Source organism: Cibotium barometz, chromosome 4 (genome assembly GCF_041138505.1).
Source record: "Cibotium barometz isolate CiBa-2024 chromosome 4, ASM4113850v1, whole genome shotgun sequence".
Taxonomy (NCBI): Eukaryota; Viridiplantae; Streptophyta; class Polypodiopsida; order Cyatheales; family Cibotiaceae; genus Cibotium; species Cibotium barometz.
This window is the reverse complement of record NC_141049.1, coordinates 39612071-39630721: the sequence shown is the minus strand read 5'-3', so window position 1 is coordinate 39630721 and position 18651 is coordinate 39612071. Positions and strand designations below refer to the sequence as shown.

Below are 18651 nucleotides of genomic sequence, written 5' to 3'. Positions count from 1 at the left end.
TGAAGCAGGGGCTGCCTTTGTTGGTAGAGAAGTGCAAGTCATGCCTATTATTGGCAAGTTGCGCATACACATTCAAGACTATGTGGATCATGAGGATTTTCTTGTGGCGCCTTTGAATGGTTGTGATGTATTGCTTGGAAAGCCTTGGCATATACGTATTGATCCGTGCAAGGCTTACAAGACCAACACGATCACCTTCATGCATAAAGGCCGAGAGCATGTAATTGATGCTGGTGAAGAGGGTGATACCATTCCCCTTATATCTCATGCACAAATTAAGAAAGTAATGAAAAAGAGTGTTTTTGCGTACTTGATTTTTGTACGGGATCATGTTGAGGAAAATAATGTACATGTAAACACTCTTAGTAATGATAGGCTAAAATTCTTGCAAAGAGTACAATGATTGTTTTGCTGATGACTTAGCAAATGAGTTGCCACCCGCACGACCGGAAGATCATCGCATTGATCTTGGACCGGGTAGCTCACCACCTAATAGGCCAGCCTATCGTGTAAGTGCATTCCAAAAAGAGAAGATCATGAAGCAGGTGAATGAGCTTCTTGAGAAGGGTTTGGTTCAACCAACCTCTTCCCCATATTGTTCACCCGTCCTCTTGGTTCAAAAGAAGGATGGATCCTTTCGTATGTGTGTGGAGGCTTTAGCCGAATTGATCTCAAGAGTGGGTATCATCAAGTGCGTGTAGTGTCTAAGGATGAACACAAAACTGCTTTCAGGATAGCATTTGGGCTTTATGAGTATCTTGTTATGGCTTTTGGTTTTACGAATGCCCTGGCTACATTCAATAGAATGATGGATCGCATATTCCGTGGGTACAAAAAATTTACAAGTGTCTTCTTTGATGACATCCTAGTCTTCTCGAAGACCAAAGAAGAGCATAGAGCTCATTTGGCCATTGTTTTTGAAGAACTCCATAAGCATAAACTCTTCATAAATGCAAAGAAGAGTGAGTTCTTCTTGTCAGAGATACATTATCTTGGGCATATTGTGTCCAAAGATGGAGTGCGGATGGATCTTGCAAAAATTGATGCAATTCGGAATTGGCCCGAATTGAGTCCGGTGCATGAAATCCGTACTTTCCTTCGATTATGCTCTTACTACCGCAGGTTTATTCGGCACTTTGTATGGATTGCTTCTCCTTTGCGTGATTTGACAAAGAAGAAGGCCACATTCAAATGGACTAATATAGAGAGGGATGCATTCCTCAAATTGAAAGATGCAACTACTCATGGTCTAGTGTTGATCATTCCGGATTTGCAAAAGCCTTTTAGTGTGGAATGTGATGCATCTGGAAATTGCATAGAAGCTGTCCTTAATCAAAAGGGACATGCCATGGCTTATGAGAGCCGTAGATTGCATGATATAGAGCTATCTCTTGGCATTTATGAGAAAGAGCTCTTGGCTGTAACTCATGCACTTACTATATGGAAACATTACCTTCTTAGGACTGATTTCACTGTGAAGACAGATCACCAGAGTTCGAGGTATTTTCTTACCCAAACTAAGTTGTCAGAGAAGTATATGAGGATGGCCAATTTCCTCTCTGTGTCTCATTTTCAGATCTGGAAAGAAGAATGTAGTGGCCGATGCATTGTCACGAAAGTCGTATGTAGCAACTATCTTGGTTGCATCTCATGGGGACTTGTCTGCCATGCGTGATTTGTATCATACGGATGCTGATTTTGCCACTATTTGGGTTGATTTGATGGCTAGTCATGCACATCCTCATATGTGATCAAAGAGGGTTATCTCATGAAAGATAATTGCCTATGTGTGGTATCTGACATGAGGCAAAAGGTTTTGGATGAGTGCCATGCTCCTCCATATGCTAGTCATAGAGGCATAATGCCTACTACGCACATGATTGAGCGGTATTTCTTTTGGCCAAGTATGCGGAAGGACATAGAGACACATGTACATGCATGTATCACCTGTCAAAAGGAAAAATTTGATAGGCAAAAGACACCAGGTTTGCTTCAGCCATTGCCTATTCCCACACAACCATGGGAAAGTATTACAATGGATTTCATTATGGACTTGCCACGGACCCAACACGGTAACGATGCAATTTGGACAATTCTGGACAGGTTTAGCAAGCAAGCTCACTTCTTGCCGGTCAAAAAGACCATCAAAGCTGAGCATATGGTTAAAATATATCTTGCAAAGTGTTCAAGCATCATGGAATGCCGAAGTCCATTGTGGGGGATAGAGATCCCTGGACTACAAGTCTCTTTTGGCGGGCCTTATTTGATAACATGGGCACCAAATTGGACTTCTCATCAGCTTATCACCCTCAAACGGATGGGCAAAGTGAGGCTGTAAATTCAGCCGTGTTGGATCTCTTGAAATGTTATGTGGCGGATCAGAAGTCTTCTTGGGAGAAGTACTTACCTTTTGTGGAATTTGCATACCACAACAGCATGCATGCATCTACGGGAAAGGCCCCGTTTGAGATTATTTATGGTAAGGTGGTTTTGCCACCCATCCTTCGCACAAAGGATGAGATATTTGCAACTAATGAGTATGTAAGAGACTTGGATATTACTTTTGCTCAGGTGCGGACAGCCATTGCAAGGTCATAAGACAAGCATAAAAAGGCTACCGACAAGCATAGAAGGCAATTGGATGTTAAAGAGAATGATTGAGTATTGCTAAAATTTGAGAAACCAAGACTTGCAAAGAGGCCTGGCAAAGAGGGTGCATATCCAAAGCTTTTGCAACCAAGTACTATGGGCCTTTTTGAGTGATCGAGAAGATCAATGAAGTGGCTTTCAGATTGGCATTACCTAGTCATTGGCACATACACATTGCTTTTCATGTGAGTCTCCTTTGCAAGTATATAGGGCCGGAGCCCAATGAAACGGTCATTGAGGATCCACCAGAAGTGGATGAACTTAAGGAGATCTTGCAGCCAGAGCAGATTGTGTATCACAAGGAATGCAAGCTTGCTACAGGCAAAGTTGTCACGTGTTACCTTGTGAAGTTTAAGAACTATCTTCCCATTGTGCTAAATGGGTAGATGAAAAGTTCTTCAAAGATTGCCCGAATGTGCTTCAGACATATTTGGATGCTTTTCAATTGTGGACAACTGTCTAGAAGCCTGACCAATGTGTAGTTCCGGATAAGGGAACGCCCACCCGTGAACCGTGCGTGTGAAACTGTCTGCTGACATGGTTATGTGGCATGTGACAGGTGGTAAGTATTGGTCATAAACCTAGCCTTAGGAGTTAGCACTAATTTATAAGTGAGTGTGTACACACTTTGTAACTCGCAGCGGCGGTGCCCGGGGGACTAGGGCCTTTGACACACTTGTTGATACCATCAATGCATATTAAAACATTTAAACATGGCCACAACCTTAACACATATCCATCATCACTTTGCATAAAACATAAAGCTGGACAAAACATCCACAAATGCTGAAAATGGAGCTTGCACGTGTGACACCGCATAGAGGCCGGAATGGGCCGACCCCCCCCTTGGAGTATTTTATTACCCAAGGAGAATAATATCATGTACAAGCTTTGAGGGCCTTACTCTCCCCACGGGAGATGCCGGATTATCCACATACAAATGCCATAACACAGCCCAACACGAGGCAACCAAGCCGAAACATAGGCTGTAGAAATGCCGAGCCAACAACATAATCCATATACCTCCGTGTGGGTACTGATTCTTCCCCAAAAACCACAGGTCTTCATGCAATAGAAAGGGTACAGCAAGTACAACTCTCCATTCAGCCGGTACAGCAGGTACAATGGCTGGTACAGCCGGTACAGTGGCTGGTACAGCAGGTACAACAAGTACAAATGCTGGTACAGCAGGTACAATGGCTGGAACAGCAAGTATAGTGGCTGGTACAATCGGTACGGTGGCTGGTACAGCAGGTACAGTAAGTACAATGGCTGGTACAGCCAGTACAGTGGCTGGTATAGCAAGTACATTGGCTGGTACAGCCGGTACGGTGGCTGGTACAGTAGGTACAGCAAGTACAAATGCTGGTACAACACATACAATGGCTAGAAAATCATAATAAATGATTGAATACCCTTGCCTTTAGTATTTCTTCGCGATGGAAGCCTCCAAAACAATCCCCAACAGCCGGTATTCTTCATGGGCAGCCTTCAAGAGAGAGAGAAAGAGAGTAGCCATCATTAGAGAAACCTTCAACGGTGGTAGAGGCTAGTGTGCAGCAAGACAGCCTCTATTAATGAAGAGAGAGGGCTCCAATTTATAGATTTGGGCCTCCCATGAGCTAAAATGGCAAGAGAAGGCTACAATGACAAGTGGAGAGCCACACAATAGCTGAAATGACAAGTGTGAGGCCACTTGTCTCACTTTGATCCTTTTTCTAACAAGTGTCAGGCCACTTGTCTCACTTTGGTCCACTTTCTTGCCACATGTCCCAATCTAAGAGATGGGTCCTTCCATAATCTTTACCTCTAAAAATATCCCAATTGGTAGACATTCTGTCAAAGGCACTTTGCCAACTCTTGGTATCTGCTCAATTCCAGATGTAATGATGCGAACAGAATTTCCATCGGAGTCGGGCCAAAAATAGCAACTCTCCTAAATTTTAGGAGTGTGGTCCTTTGTATTCTAGGATAATCCCCCATTCCCAAAGCTTGTACTTTCCAAATATTTAAACATCCTGGAGTCCACCAGACCCCTTTCAGACTGGGAAATGTCCAGGTTGGTGACATCCTCCCCAACTTCTTAAAAGTTGTCCGCAACTTTAAGCTTCAAGCCATATATTCAAGATATAATCATGTCCCATCGATTGGGGGAGACGAGACAGTCTCAAAAATCCAATATAACTGAAGAATCCATGTCCCAAAGAAATGAGCGAGACTAAATAAGTCTCCATAATACCAATATCAAAATCATGTCCCAAGATAAATGGGTGAGACAAAACAGTCCCATAAGTCCAGATAGCATAATCCATGTCCCAAGTAAATGGGCGAGACAAATCAGTCCCATAAGTCCAGATATCATAATCCATGTCCCAAGTAAATGGGCGAGACAAATCAGTCCCATAAGTCCAGATATCATAATCCATGTCCCAAGTAAATGGGCGAGACAAATCAGTCCCATAAGTCCAGATATCATAATCCATGTCCCAAGTAAATGGGCGAGACAAAATAAGTCTCCTGCCAACAAGACATCGGTCCACATGACCCTTGGCATAGACATAAGTCCCGTCATGTCCACTTTACCACTTGCACTCCGTGTTGGTACTTTGACCACACACCTTGGATGAGAAGTGAGCTTACAAGAGACACACAATGAGCCAAAACGGCCGACCCCTCCCTTGAGTAAATTGTATTACTATTGGAGAAATTCAATACATAGCTTCACGGGCATCCGTTGCCAAATCCTCCATGCCAATGCATATGAAATTCAGCATTTAGAAAACAATGGTATGTCGATGTAGATCACCAAGGAGCTGCCTTGACGCCCGGCCCGACTTCAGTGCCCATATTCTCTACCATTGGCTCTATGTTCTACCAAGCAAGGTAGCAACATCTTGAAGAGCACTTAGAACAAGAGAAATACTACACAGGGCGGCTAAACAAGGAGTCCTGAAAACAATCACTCGCAGGCATAGATAACCTGGTGTTCCATACGCCTTTCTGCTACACATAGTTTATAGGCATTTCGGCCACCAACTCACACTACCCTCTCAAGTGCCCATGTTCCCTTCCATCTGCTCTCTATTGTTCCACCCACACATGGTAGAAACAATCTTCAAGAGACAAGAGAACACTACACAGGGTATGTTGTGCTTGTCACTACCCTTTGAAGTGCCCATGTTCCCTTCCATCTGCTCTCTATTGTTCCACCCTCACATGGTAGAAACAATCTTCAAGAGAGCACGTAGGACAAGAGAACACTACACAGGGTATGTGAGTCATGAGTTCCATAATTCCAATGCATCCCAAATAAAGGGAGCCAAAAAGAATAATCCATCCCAGTAAAAGAGAGCCATAAACATAATCCATAAACCTAAGGATGGATCCAAATTCCTAGAAAAGAAGTCCAGGAATCCATACACCTGTATACCATAATCCTTGTATACCATAACTCTTACCACATACTCCGTGCTAACCACACACCTTGGAGTAGAGGTGAACTTAATCCATAAAAGCATCATATCCATGAGATAACCAAAGATTTCTTCTCTATAAACTCGAACAGATTCGTCCATAGAAATTGCCTGTTAAGCCCAATATCTATATAAATCTCGTCCAAGAAAGAAATCTCCATAGATATATTCCATTCCAATAAAGGGAGCCATGAAAAGAATTCATCCCATTAAAGGGAGCCATAAACAATGTTTCCCTGAAACCATCTCAAGGCAAACAACAACACCTTTCTCCTTGCATAGCTATACAAGGGTTAGTGAACATCAAAAACACTTCATAGCAAAAGCACTAACTTTGCAAACTCAAAGTATACTTAGCTTTTCTTTTCCAGGTTGGTCATGAAGCCAAAAGAAATATCTCGTCACCATATCCTTAAGATATCCTGAGATATATCTCCATATAGCTTGCCTGTAAGCTTGATAATATAATCCACAATATCCATATGGAAAGAGTGCGAAACGTGTGCACATAAAGCCAACTTCACACTTCCACGATAAAATTCTGTGAATTCATAAATCCTTAGATCAACAAGCTGTCTACTGCTCATGCTCTTGCTTCATAAGCTATGAAGCGGCTGGCCATCCTTAACAGCAATGATGGTAAGTGTGGTCCCCACTTGAGATCTTTTCTCTTCCTTATTGATAGAAGGAAGCCTCCGCTTCCAAGAAAGCCTATGCTCTGATACCAATGTAACTCGCAGCGGCAGTGCCCGGGGGACTAGGGCCTTTGACACACTTGTTGATACCATCAATGCATATTAAAACATTTAAACATGGCCACAGCCTTAACACATATCCATCATCACTTTGCATAAAACATAAAGCTGGACAAAACATCCACAAATGCTGAAAATGGAGCTTGCACGTGTGACACCGCATAGAGGCCGGAATGGGCCGACCCCCCCCTTGGAGTATTTTATTACCCAAGGAGAATAATATCATGTACAAGCTTTGAGGGCCTTACTCTCCCCACGGGAGATGCCGGATTATCCACATACAAATGCCATAACACAGCCCAACACGAGGCAACCAAGCCGGAACATAGGCTGTAGAAATGCCGAGCCAACAATATAATCCATATACCTCCGTGTGGGTACTGATTCTTCCCCAAAAACCACGGGTCTTCATGCAATAGAAAGGGTACAGCAAGTACAACTCTCCATTCAGCCGGTACAGCAGGTACAATGGCTGGTACAGCCGGTACAGTGGCTGGTACAGCAGGTACAACAAGTACAAATGCTGGTACAGCAGGTACAATGGCTGGAACAGCAAGTATAGTGGCTGGTACAGTCGGTACGGTGGCTGGTACAGTAGGTACAGCAAGTACATTGGCTGGTACAGCCGGTACGGTGGCTGGTACAGCCGGTACGGTGGCTGGTACAGTAGGTACAGCAAGTACAAATGCTGGTACAACACATACAATGGCTAGAAAATCATAATAAATGATTGAATACCCTTGCCTTTAGTATTTCTTCGCGATGGAAGCCTCCAAAACAGTCCCCAACAGCCGGTATTCTTCATGGGCAGCCTTCAAGAGAGAGAGAAAGAGAGTAGCCATCATTAGAGAAACCTTCAACGGTGGTAGAGGCTAGTGTGCAGCAAGACAGCCTCTATTAATGAAGAGAGAGGGCTCCAATTTATAGAATTGGGCCTCCCATGAGCTAAAATGGCAAAAGAAGGCTACAATGACAAGTGGAGAGCCACACAATAGCTGAAATGACAAGTGTGAGGCCACTTGTCTCACTTTGATCCTTTTTCTAACAAGTGTCAGGCCACTTGTCTCACTTTGGTCCACTTTCTTGCCACATGTCCCAATCTAAGAGATGGGTCCTTCCATAATCTTTACCTCTAAAAATATCCCAACTGGTAGACATTCTGTCAAAGGCACTTTGCCAACTCTTGGTATCTGCTCAATTCCAGATGTAATGATGCGAACAGAATTTCCATCGGAGTCGGGCCAAAAATAGCAACTCTCCTAAATTTTAGGAGTGTGGTCCTTTGTATTCTAGGATAATCCCCCATTCCCAAAGCTTGTACTTTCCAAATATTTAAACATCCTGGAGTCCACCAGACCCCTTTCAGACTGGAAAATGTCCAAGTTGGTGACACACTTCATTAAGTTTTGGGCGACCAAAACTCACTTATAAATTATGACCAGCCCGATGTTCACACACACTGATGTCTTCAGATGGACATAACCCAATGTCCACCGCCCAGACCTTATCCCCTTTGTACAAAGGGAGTAACCAGCCATGTGTACACTCTAGCTTGCTCCACAAAGCACCTACCTGCCACCTACACTGGCGCCTCCTTCATGAGGGCTGTTGGGCTGCATTTTCTGCACTTTTTTTCCTTCCCAACTCCGTTTCCAAGCTTGCTAAGGTGTTTCTCAAGCTTCCAAGAGTGTTTCCGGGTGCTAATCACTTTCCTACACACTCCCAATGACTGAAATTCAGCAAAACAGCTCTCTTTATTGCTGTAATTTCTGGTCTTTTTGCTGAAAACCCTGATTTCAACCCTCCTTTTTCAAGTTGAACCATAGGGGAAGCTTTCCCAAGGTTCCCTTCATCCTCTTGAAGACTTTTGTCGCAAAAAAATGCGACAAATCAAAGATCTCATCACTCCAAGGACTTCCATTGCGAATACTTCCGCTGTCATCAACTCTACTTGCAATTGGTAAGCTTTAATGCTTAAATATGCAAGCAAGTAACAAGAGGGAGGAACCGGATTACAAGATCACATACCCTGTGTAGTGTTCTCTTGTCCTACGTGCTCTCTTGCAGATTGTTGCTACCATGTGTTGGTGGAACAATAGAGATGAGACGGTAGGGAACATGGACACTTGAGAGGGTAGTGTGAGTTGCAAGTTTACATTGACAACCACTTGTTTGCATTACTGTATTCATATGCATTGGTATGGAAATCTGGTTAGAAATGCCCATGACACTATGTACTTGATTCTCCCAAGATCGATATACTTTATTTGAGGGAGGGTCGGCCATTCCGGCTCCTTGTGTGCCTCTTGTCAATTCAGCAAATTACTTCTTGTATTTGAGCAAGTGTCCATCAAGTCTTAGTGTATTTAAGTGTATTGATTAGCATTGTGTTCAACCAAGTCACAGGAAGAGGCAGCAAAGGAGGCAACAGTAGAAGCCAAGAGCTGGAGGTCCACGTTTTGAAAGACGACAAGAGGCGGCGGTCTTGGTAGGGGATGACGAAGTGGCTGCAATAGAGTCCTCGTGTATGGGAAAGATCCACACAGGTCGACTCTTGCGGAAAGGAAAAGTAACCCAAGAGCAGTCCCTGTGCTAAGAAGACACAGGAGAGAGGGGGACAACAGAAGGAGAAAACAAGGGCGGAGGGAAGCGGCGGGAGATGGCTCAGAAGGGGAGGAGGGGCGGTGGACAAGGCGAAGGAGCAAAGGCTAGCACGAAGGGGCGCAACGGAGGAGGGAGACGGACGTCGAGTCTAGGAGGCGGGCAGCAAGAGGAGGCGGGGGTAGCAGCGGAAGGCGGGGGCACCAGCGGAAGGCAGGGGCAGCACCAGAGGAGGCAAGAGCAGCAGCCGAGGGGGGTGGGGTGGGGTGGGGTGTGCGGGGGGGGAGCTCCAGCTTGATGCTCCTTCCTGTGTTTCAAATCAAAGCTTCTGCTCATAAGTTGAATTCCAATTGCTCAAAGAAATCACATTAACAGCATAACAAATAAAGAAAGTAGCATACGTCACGCTTTTACAAATGCAACCTCCTCTGCAGTCAAAACTAGTCGACAAATGTTGAAATTGTCTGCCATTGCAATAGTGAATGGACAGGAGTCGCTGAACTGACGGGTGAGCTTGCGCTGCTGATTTTCCTGCCCCCGCCTGCCCCTCTGCTGCCCCCGCCTGCCCTGCCCTCCCCTCCCGCTGCTCCCGCCTGCCCTTCTGCAGCCCCCTGCCTGCCCTCTGCTGTCTTCGCCTGCATTTCTTCATCCCCCGCCAGCCCTTCTGCTGTCCCCACCTCCCCCTCTGCATTCCCCGCTTGCCCCTCTGCTGCCCCCACCTGCCCCACTGCCTTTGCTACCCCAGCTGCTCCTGCCCTTCTGCTCCTGCCTTTGCCCCCCTCTTCTGCACCCGCCTCTCTATCAGCAGCAATTTTACCTGGATTCAAGTCAGCCGCCCATTTTTTTGATTGGCTTTATGGCTTCTTCTGCCACAGTCAATCTTTCGTCACCCCCATTGGCCGGGAGAATCATCAATTTTTCACAAGACGAGCTCACCTCTCTTCAGCACGACATTGACCTTGAGGTCCAAACTACCCTTGTTGCGAGAGTTTATGGTTCCCACCCTTCTCGTTCACAGGCCCACGAATGGCTTCTAGCAGCTCTCCCTTCGGAGCTAATTGTGCACTTTCAGGATACTCGTTTACTTGGTCGAGGCTTCTTCAAGGTGGACTTTCATTCTTCAGAAGCTAATTCTCAGGCTTTGGCTAGCAGCCCCTTTCCTCTTGGTCCTAGAAAGATTTTCTTCTTTCAATACCACGTGGGCTTTGATCCAGTGGTGGAGGATCAGCGCCTTACCCCAGTCTTATTACGGTTCCCTACTCTTCCTCGGTCCTATTGGAAGCTTTTAGCTTCCATAGGGGAATCCTTTGGCCAAGTTCTAGAGGTACCAATCCTCCCGAGCTCTCCCGCCTCAGCTTCCGCGACCGTTACCGCCACTCTTGATGGTGTACCCCGGGTCCTTGTGCTTGTTCCTCCTCACAGGAGGATGCTGCATTACAGTTACAAGATGATTGCACCCTTCAAGATAATGTTGCACATTCTCATTGTCATGGTACCTCTCCAGTTCTGAGGACTAGCCCTGGCTTTTCCCCAGATTGGGAGAGAGAGGTAAGGTTTACATCATCAGACTTTCCCTCCCTTACCTATGCGAGACGTACTTCCGCCTCCAAAGGGGGTCCTTCGTCGACCACGAGATCTGGTCGTTCCTACTCTGAGTCTTTATGAGGATTGTCTCTTGGAACATTCAGGGTCTTGGGGGTTTTTTTCCACGTCGACGAAAACAAATTGTAAAAACTTAGCTTCATTGTGCAGTAACAAGTGGACCTATGGATATATTGCTCTTGCAAGAGCATAAACTGGATGCTAGTCAATGTGGGAGATCAGGCAAGCTTCTCTCAGGACACACCTTTTGGTCACTGGCTGTTGGTACCAAGGGTGGTGTTTGTATCTCTGTTTCAGCTTTGATCTTGCCTTGCATCATTGGACATGGTGTCATTTTGCCTGCGAGAGCGCAGTGGATCCTTCTTATGCAAGGTACTACACGCATTGGTATTCTCAACCTCTATGCTCCTAACCATAGAGGTGAGAGGATTGCCTTTTGGAAATCTCTCACTACATTGATGCCTCTTGCCGACCATTGGATTATTGGTGGGGATTTTAACATGGTTGAGATGCCAACGGATAAAAGAGGTGGACATGAGGGCTGGTGTATCCTCTTGAAAGAGCGTCTTGAGAGAGGTTTATACTCTCCATTCATGGTAGAGATTGTTGGCATGAGGATGACATTTTGAGGAGTCCATCCACTCTTCTTTATTCATGGTCTAACAAGAGAAGAGATGTAGGATGTATCTATGTACGGTTAGACAGATTTTATGTGGATGATTGGGTGCTTGACAGAGGTGGACATACTTTGATTGCTACAGGCACCTCCAAATCAGATCATTGCCCAGTGGTTTTATGTATTAGATATCCGAATTGCCATGGATCAGCACCCCATGTACGCATCCCTGATCATTTGTTTTCAGATGCAGAACTATCGCGTCGTATGCTGGATATTGGGAGATCTCATGACTTCTTACAAGCCTCTCAAAGCCTGGCCTCTGCTCTCTGTGACATTAGTGACTTTTATCATACATGTGCCCTGTTTAAGAGGCAAGAGGGCATGGACCTAGAATGGGCTATTAGACGTAGGTTGGCTGCCTTGCAGAAAGAGCACGAGAAACATCCTCATGCTCAATGGGTTGCAGATTCTTTATGTACTATTAGAGCAGAACTTCATCACTCTCTTGAGCAGCGTGCGGAGTACCATTTCCATGCCCAGGAATCCTTTTGGACACAGATGGGTGGCAGATGTAACAAACATTTCTTTGCTTCTCACGGCCCATCTCATGCCAGAGATAGTGTCAGACAGTTGCAGGATTCACAAGGCACTCTTCACTCAGATCCTCTCATGGTTAGACAGATTGCCACCGATTTCTACTGCCAGCTTCTTAGTGCTGAGCCGTATTCTGATCTGAGACACAGGGCACAGAGGAAGGTTTGGAATGCATTGCCACATTTGATCACCGAGGAGATGTGCGATGTCTGGATGCCCCTTTTTCTATGCAGAAGTTCAGTCATGCTCTTCATGCCTTACCTCATGGTAAGTGTCCAAGGGAGGATGGCCTCTCCCCTATTTTTTTTACTACTTTTTGGGATGAGATTGGGGCTGAGATAACATCGGCTTTGCAGGAGATGTGGGACACAGGTTCTATGCCTTCTTCTATCACTGAGGGGCTTATTTATCTTATTCCTAAGAGAGGGGATAAGACATTGATTGGCCAGTGGAGACCTATCACCTTACTTGGGACTGCCTATAAGATTTTTGCTAAGGCAGTGAGCATCAGATTGCAGCCAATTTTGCAGGATGTTATTCATGATACCCAGAATGGATTCTTACACGGTAGGAGCATCTTTGATAACATTTTCTCGTTTTGGGAGGCCGTCAAATGGGCTAAAGCGAGCAATCAGCCCTTAGCCATTCTGCTCTTGGATTTTGAGAAGGCCTTTGATAGAGTGGATTGGGACTTTCTTAAGGGTACTCTTAGTCATATGGACTTCTCTCAGAGATGGATCAAGCGAGTTTGATGCATGTATCGTGATGCCCACAGTAAAGTTCTTGCTTGCGGTGATAGAGGGAGCGGTTTTAGATTTCTCGCTCAGTACGACAGGGCTGCCCATTAGCCCCTTTATTATATATCATAGTAGCAGAGGCCATGAGCATCTTTCTCCGCTCCACTGCTGGTATTTCAGGATTGAGGTTGCCTCTTCGTAGTCATGAGGAGTTAGTTGACTCTGAGTTAGTTGATGACACAACCCTGTTTTTGGAGGCTTCACATATATGCTTATGTTCCTTCTCGGTAGCACTAGAGGAGTTTTGTTTGGCAGCAGGGGCACTCATTAATTGGCACAAATCTTTTGGTTTTTGGGTTAGTGATTCACCAAGAGTTGATTGGGGTGCAGAGCTTGGTTTTACTTGGATCAACAGAGGATATACTGCTAGATATTTGGGATGCCAAGTTGGGATTGATATTTCTCCTGCACAGCAGTTTGCTCCGGTACCTATGAGTATCCTGAAGAAGCTCCTCCATTGGAGCTCCAGGAGATTAGATTTAGCCTCCAGAGCTTTGGTGGCTAATCAGGTTTTGCTTGCCTCAGCTTGGTTTATTGCCTCTTGTTGGTGCTTCTCTCGTGCGTGCATTGGCCAATTGCAGAGATTGATCCGCAATTTTCTCTGGTCGGGCTTGGATGGCACCTCAGACACTCGTGCCAAGGTTGCTTGGCTCACAGTTATTCAGCCCAAAAGAGAGGGGTGCTTGAATATTATCGATCCGGATGTTCAATGCAGGGCATTGCTTTGCAAACTTGTGGTCAGAGGTTTCCTACCAAGCACTGAGCCTTGGAAGGATTTTTTCTTGTCTCAAATTGCCAGATGTACACCTAGGGTCAGGAGAGACTGGATGCCCAACACACGTTTTTTGTTCACAAAGGCTGATATTAGGGCACTGTACAATGGTTACACAGCCAAGCAGCAGTTACACAGATTGACATTTCAAATGACACTCTATCTGACAATTGAGATAATCAGAATTTACACAGAACTTCATTCACACATCACAGACATTTCTCTGTCTACATCACTGCATATCTACTGCACTCAAGTATGAATTACACAGAAGATCTGAAACACAGAATAAGACAAACAGATTGACAAACTGCATCTGCTATTCTGGAATCCGCCCATAGCTACATGTATCCGCCAAAAAACACACACGATTACATAACTGAACATTTGCCGTGCTATGAATAGCTACGACCTTCTACTTCCAAGATTCCAAAAGTCATCAAAATAGACAAACATAAAAAATAGACTAAAGACCATACATATGATAAAAGTAATTCCTCCTAAGGTCTAGCCTAAACACCTAGCACAGCTCGGTGGCTTGAGCCAAAGGCTGACCTCGGACCCACAGTCCCTTGATCCGCTTAGCCACTTTCTTTATCAGCAGCCTCCGATGACTTCTTTACTGCATCCTCTGTTCCGCCTTCCGCTGCTTGACATTCGACTAAATCCGGCTCCGCCTCCTTGTCTTCAATCAGCACTACTACCTTCTCAGCATCCTCCTTTCCGCGCGCTTTATCATCCACATTCTGCTTATCCAACGCCTCCAAAGACATCTGCATCTTCGCCTCCTGCTTTGCTGCTTCTACCTACATCTGCAACTCTGCAATCTTTGCCTTCAATTCTGCATTCTCTGCTCGAACCAAATGCTCTCCTGCAGCCTCAAACCAGACTTTGAATTTGTCAATGGGCGTTGCCATATGCTCCTGAAACAATCTTGCTGTCTGGCCCCAAAGCTCTTTGATGTATTCAAACACCTCTGTCCTCAATGAATCCGCATCCGCTTCAGCCATCAGTACTCCTGTAACTCCAGCCTGGTGACATCTCCCCTGACAAAATTGCTTCAAAACTCCACAATATGAACACCCATTGCACTTTTCCACAATCCTCCATCCGCATCCAATCCGCATTCCGCTGCAACTCCGCAGCCATATGTCATCATTTCTGCCTTGACAATCAGTCACATCCGCTGAATCTTCCACTAGAACTTCGGGCACAACATCTACCCATTTGACTGCTATCTCCTCAGCTTTATTCACCATCCAATGAGGGATTTCAGGGACCTTTCCATAGAACTTCTTCAGTCGGAATCCATTTACTGGTTTCAGAACTGGAGTCCCAAACACATCCTTCAGCCTAAAAGTACCTTGCCCCAATTCTTCAACAATCTGATAAGGCCCAAAATACCTCAACTTCAGCTTACCCGGATGTGGTCCCAGCTTTGAGTTGTATAGCATCACCCAGTCGCCTTTCTGAAATATCTTGAATTTCACCTACCTTGAAATCCATGCTTGTCTTCTGTTCTGAAATATCTTGAATTTCACCTACCTTGAAATCCATGCTTGTCTTCTGTTCTGACTTATTTCCACTGCATAAGCACTCTGAATCCGATCTTCTTCCAACTTCAGCAACTCTCTTTGTCAATGCAAAACTAAATCCTCTGGGCTCAGCCTATGCTGTACGACTAACCTCAAGCTTGGAACTACATATTCCATTGGAACAACTGCTTAAATCCCATAAACTAGCTTGAAAGGTGTCATTCCTGTTGCAACTTTGTATGCTGTACGGAATGACCACAATGCTGAATCCAACTTGTCATCCCAATCAGACCTATTCTCTGCCACTATCTTTTTCAGGATCCTTACCAACACTTTGTTGGTACTCTCTACTTGCCCATTCGCTTGCGGATGATAGGGGGTTGCATGATCATATGCTTGCTTGTCAATTCTTTAATGACTGAATTCAGAAAATGCACACCCTGATCTGACACTAATTCAATTGGACATCCAAATCTTGTCATAATGTGCTTGTACAAGAATTTGGCCACACTTGCTGCTTTGTTGTCCCTGAAAGGTATTGCTTCTACCCACTTTGTGGCATAATCTGTTGCAACCAGAATGTATCTTGCTCCTGGCCTGCTAGCTTTTGGCTTTATGGGACCAACAAAATCTAATCCCCACTTCTAGAATGGCTCAAGTGGCAATACAGGGTGATCCTGCATCCTATCCATTGAAGTTGGTCGTCCAATCTTCTGACATTGCAAACATTCCCTAGCAAACTGATGTGCATCCTTAAGCAACGATGGCCACCACAAACCTGCTTGCATAATTTTTCTTCCTGTAATCTCTCCTGAAAAATGTCCTCCAGCTGTTCCATGATGTGCCTCCTACAAAACCGCCTTTTGCTCCTCATTCGGAACACATCTTCTAATGACTTGATCTGCTCCTTTCCTATACAATGCTCCAGCAATAATTAAGAATGGCCTACTCCGCAAAGCAAACTTCTTCCTTTGATCTGTTGACATAATAGAAGGCAACACTCCATCTGTCAAAAACTGTACCATTTGGTCATACCAGTTGTCAAAAGCTTGCCCCTGTATTTGAAACAATTCCGCATCTGGAAGCTGATCTGACACTCCAGGAGTCTCCTGCACATGCTCCAATCTGCTAAGATAATCCGCCACCGCATGTTTGTTTCCTGGTGTATGCAACACTGTATAATCAAATTCTTGTAGCAAAAGCATCCATCTGGCAAGTCTGCCTTCCAGCTTTGGCTTCTTCACCAAGAAAATGGGCGCTTGATGATCCACATGAAAGATCACTTTATTCCCTAGCAAATAATGCCTGAATTTTTCCAATGCAAAAATCATCCCCAAAGCTTCTCGCTCAGTGACCGTGTAATTCTTTTCAGCCGGTTTCAGTATCCTACTGGCATAATACACTGGTCTGAACCATCCTCGGATCTTCTCCTGCATCAAAACTGCTCCGACCGCCATATCCGATGCATCCACGAAAACATGAAATGGTAGCTGCCAATGTAGTGGTTGGATGATAGGGGAAACCACAAGCATCTTTTTCATGATCTGAAATGCCTTCTCTTGAGCATCTCCCCATACAAACTCAACATCTTTCTTTGTTAGATGCGTCAAAGGTGCACTAACATCCGCCAAATACCGCAAATACCGGTTATGCCACTTAATCTGCCCCATGAATCTTGACACCGCCTTCAAGTTGTCAGGTGCTACTGCCTTCTGAATTGCACTTATCTTGTCAGAATCAATTGACATACCTTCCTGTGAGATGATGTGACCCAGCAATTTCCCTCTCTGCACTGCAATTGCACACTTGTAAGGATTTAAAGACATCCGAAACAGTCGGCATCTCTCCAAACATTTCCTAAGATACTCCAGATGCTTTGCCTTCTCTCCAAACACAGAAAAGTCATCCATGAAAATCCGCATGAAGTCTATCAAGTATGGCTCAAAGGTTTTGAAGCTGCTTTTGAAAATGATGGTGGTCCATTTTTCAATCCAAACCTCATCACTATATATGCAATTGCTCCCCATTCAGTTATAAATGCCGTCTTGGCGACATCCTCTTCAGCCATCCGGATCTGATTGTACCCTAAAAATCCATCAAGAAAGCTGTACATCTCATGCCCTGCTACATCATCTAGAATTGAATCCACAAATGGCAATGGAAATGGATCTGCAATTGTTGCTGTATTCAGCTTCCTATAATCCACACACACCCGAATTTTGCCTGACTTCTTTGGAACAACCACTATTGGTGACAGCCATTCTGCCTGATCTATTGGGACAATGAAACCCACTTGCAAAAGCTTATCTAACTCCTCCTTCACCTGCTTTGCATAATTCAGATTCATCCTGTAGCGCTGCTGAATTACTGGCACTGCATCTTTCTTCAAATTATCTTATACACTCCTGGATCCATGCCTTTCAAGTTAGAATAATCCCAAGCAAATACATCCATAAACTCCTACAACAACTTCCTAAGATCCTCCTTGAGTTTGTCATCCAAGTTGACACTGACTTTGACAATTTTTGGACTGACTTCAGATCCCAAATTCAAATCTTACAAATCATCCTCTTTTACCCTTGAAACCTTTTCCATCAGCTTATCATACAAGTCTGCTCTGGTTATTGCCTCCTTTGGTGCAACCTCCCCTTCTGAACATTCCAAATCCTCCTTCAACTTTAGCTGATGAGAAACTATTGACTCCTGAATCGGATTCTGCTCTACATCCAAATTCTCTGACTTACTAGATGACTCCTTGGCTGACTTCTTAGATTCCTCCTAAAAAACATACTTTTGCACAATCCTTTTCACATCAACTTCAAACACTGGTACCACACTGGGATTAGCTTCCAGAAAACATGCTTCCTCCTCATCTTCAATTGTGGTGCAGGTAACTGTGGTAACTGCTCATTTGGTGGTTGCTGATTCCATCCTTGTGGATTCCACCCTTGTTGATTCCAATTTTGCTGACTCCAATTTGGTGGCTGTTGCCAACCTTGCTTTGCTGATTCCAATTTCCTCCCCATGGTCTAGAATTCTGAAATCCGCCAAATCTTGGTCGGAACCCTTGATTGAAATTTCCTCTAAATGGCCTATTTTGATTAAAAGGTTGTCTCCATCCAGAAAATTGTTGTTGCTACCTTTGCCATCCCGAATTGTTAAACGGCCTCTGCTGTCCTGCAGCATCTGGAAACACTCCACTTGCCTGGGCCAAATTCTGTTGAATCTTTTGCTGAACCCGCTCCGGAATTTGT

At 44.8% G+C, this 18651-nt stretch overlaps 1 protein-coding gene across 1 annotated transcript in view; it reads right to left on the bottom strand.

The window, feature by feature from the left end:
- Positions 1-18651, bottom strand: part of LOC147639249 (phospholipase D gamma 3-like) — a 121914-nt gene that overhangs the window by 32405 nt on the left and 70858 nt on the right. The gene's annotated exons all lie outside the window — the stretch shown is intronic.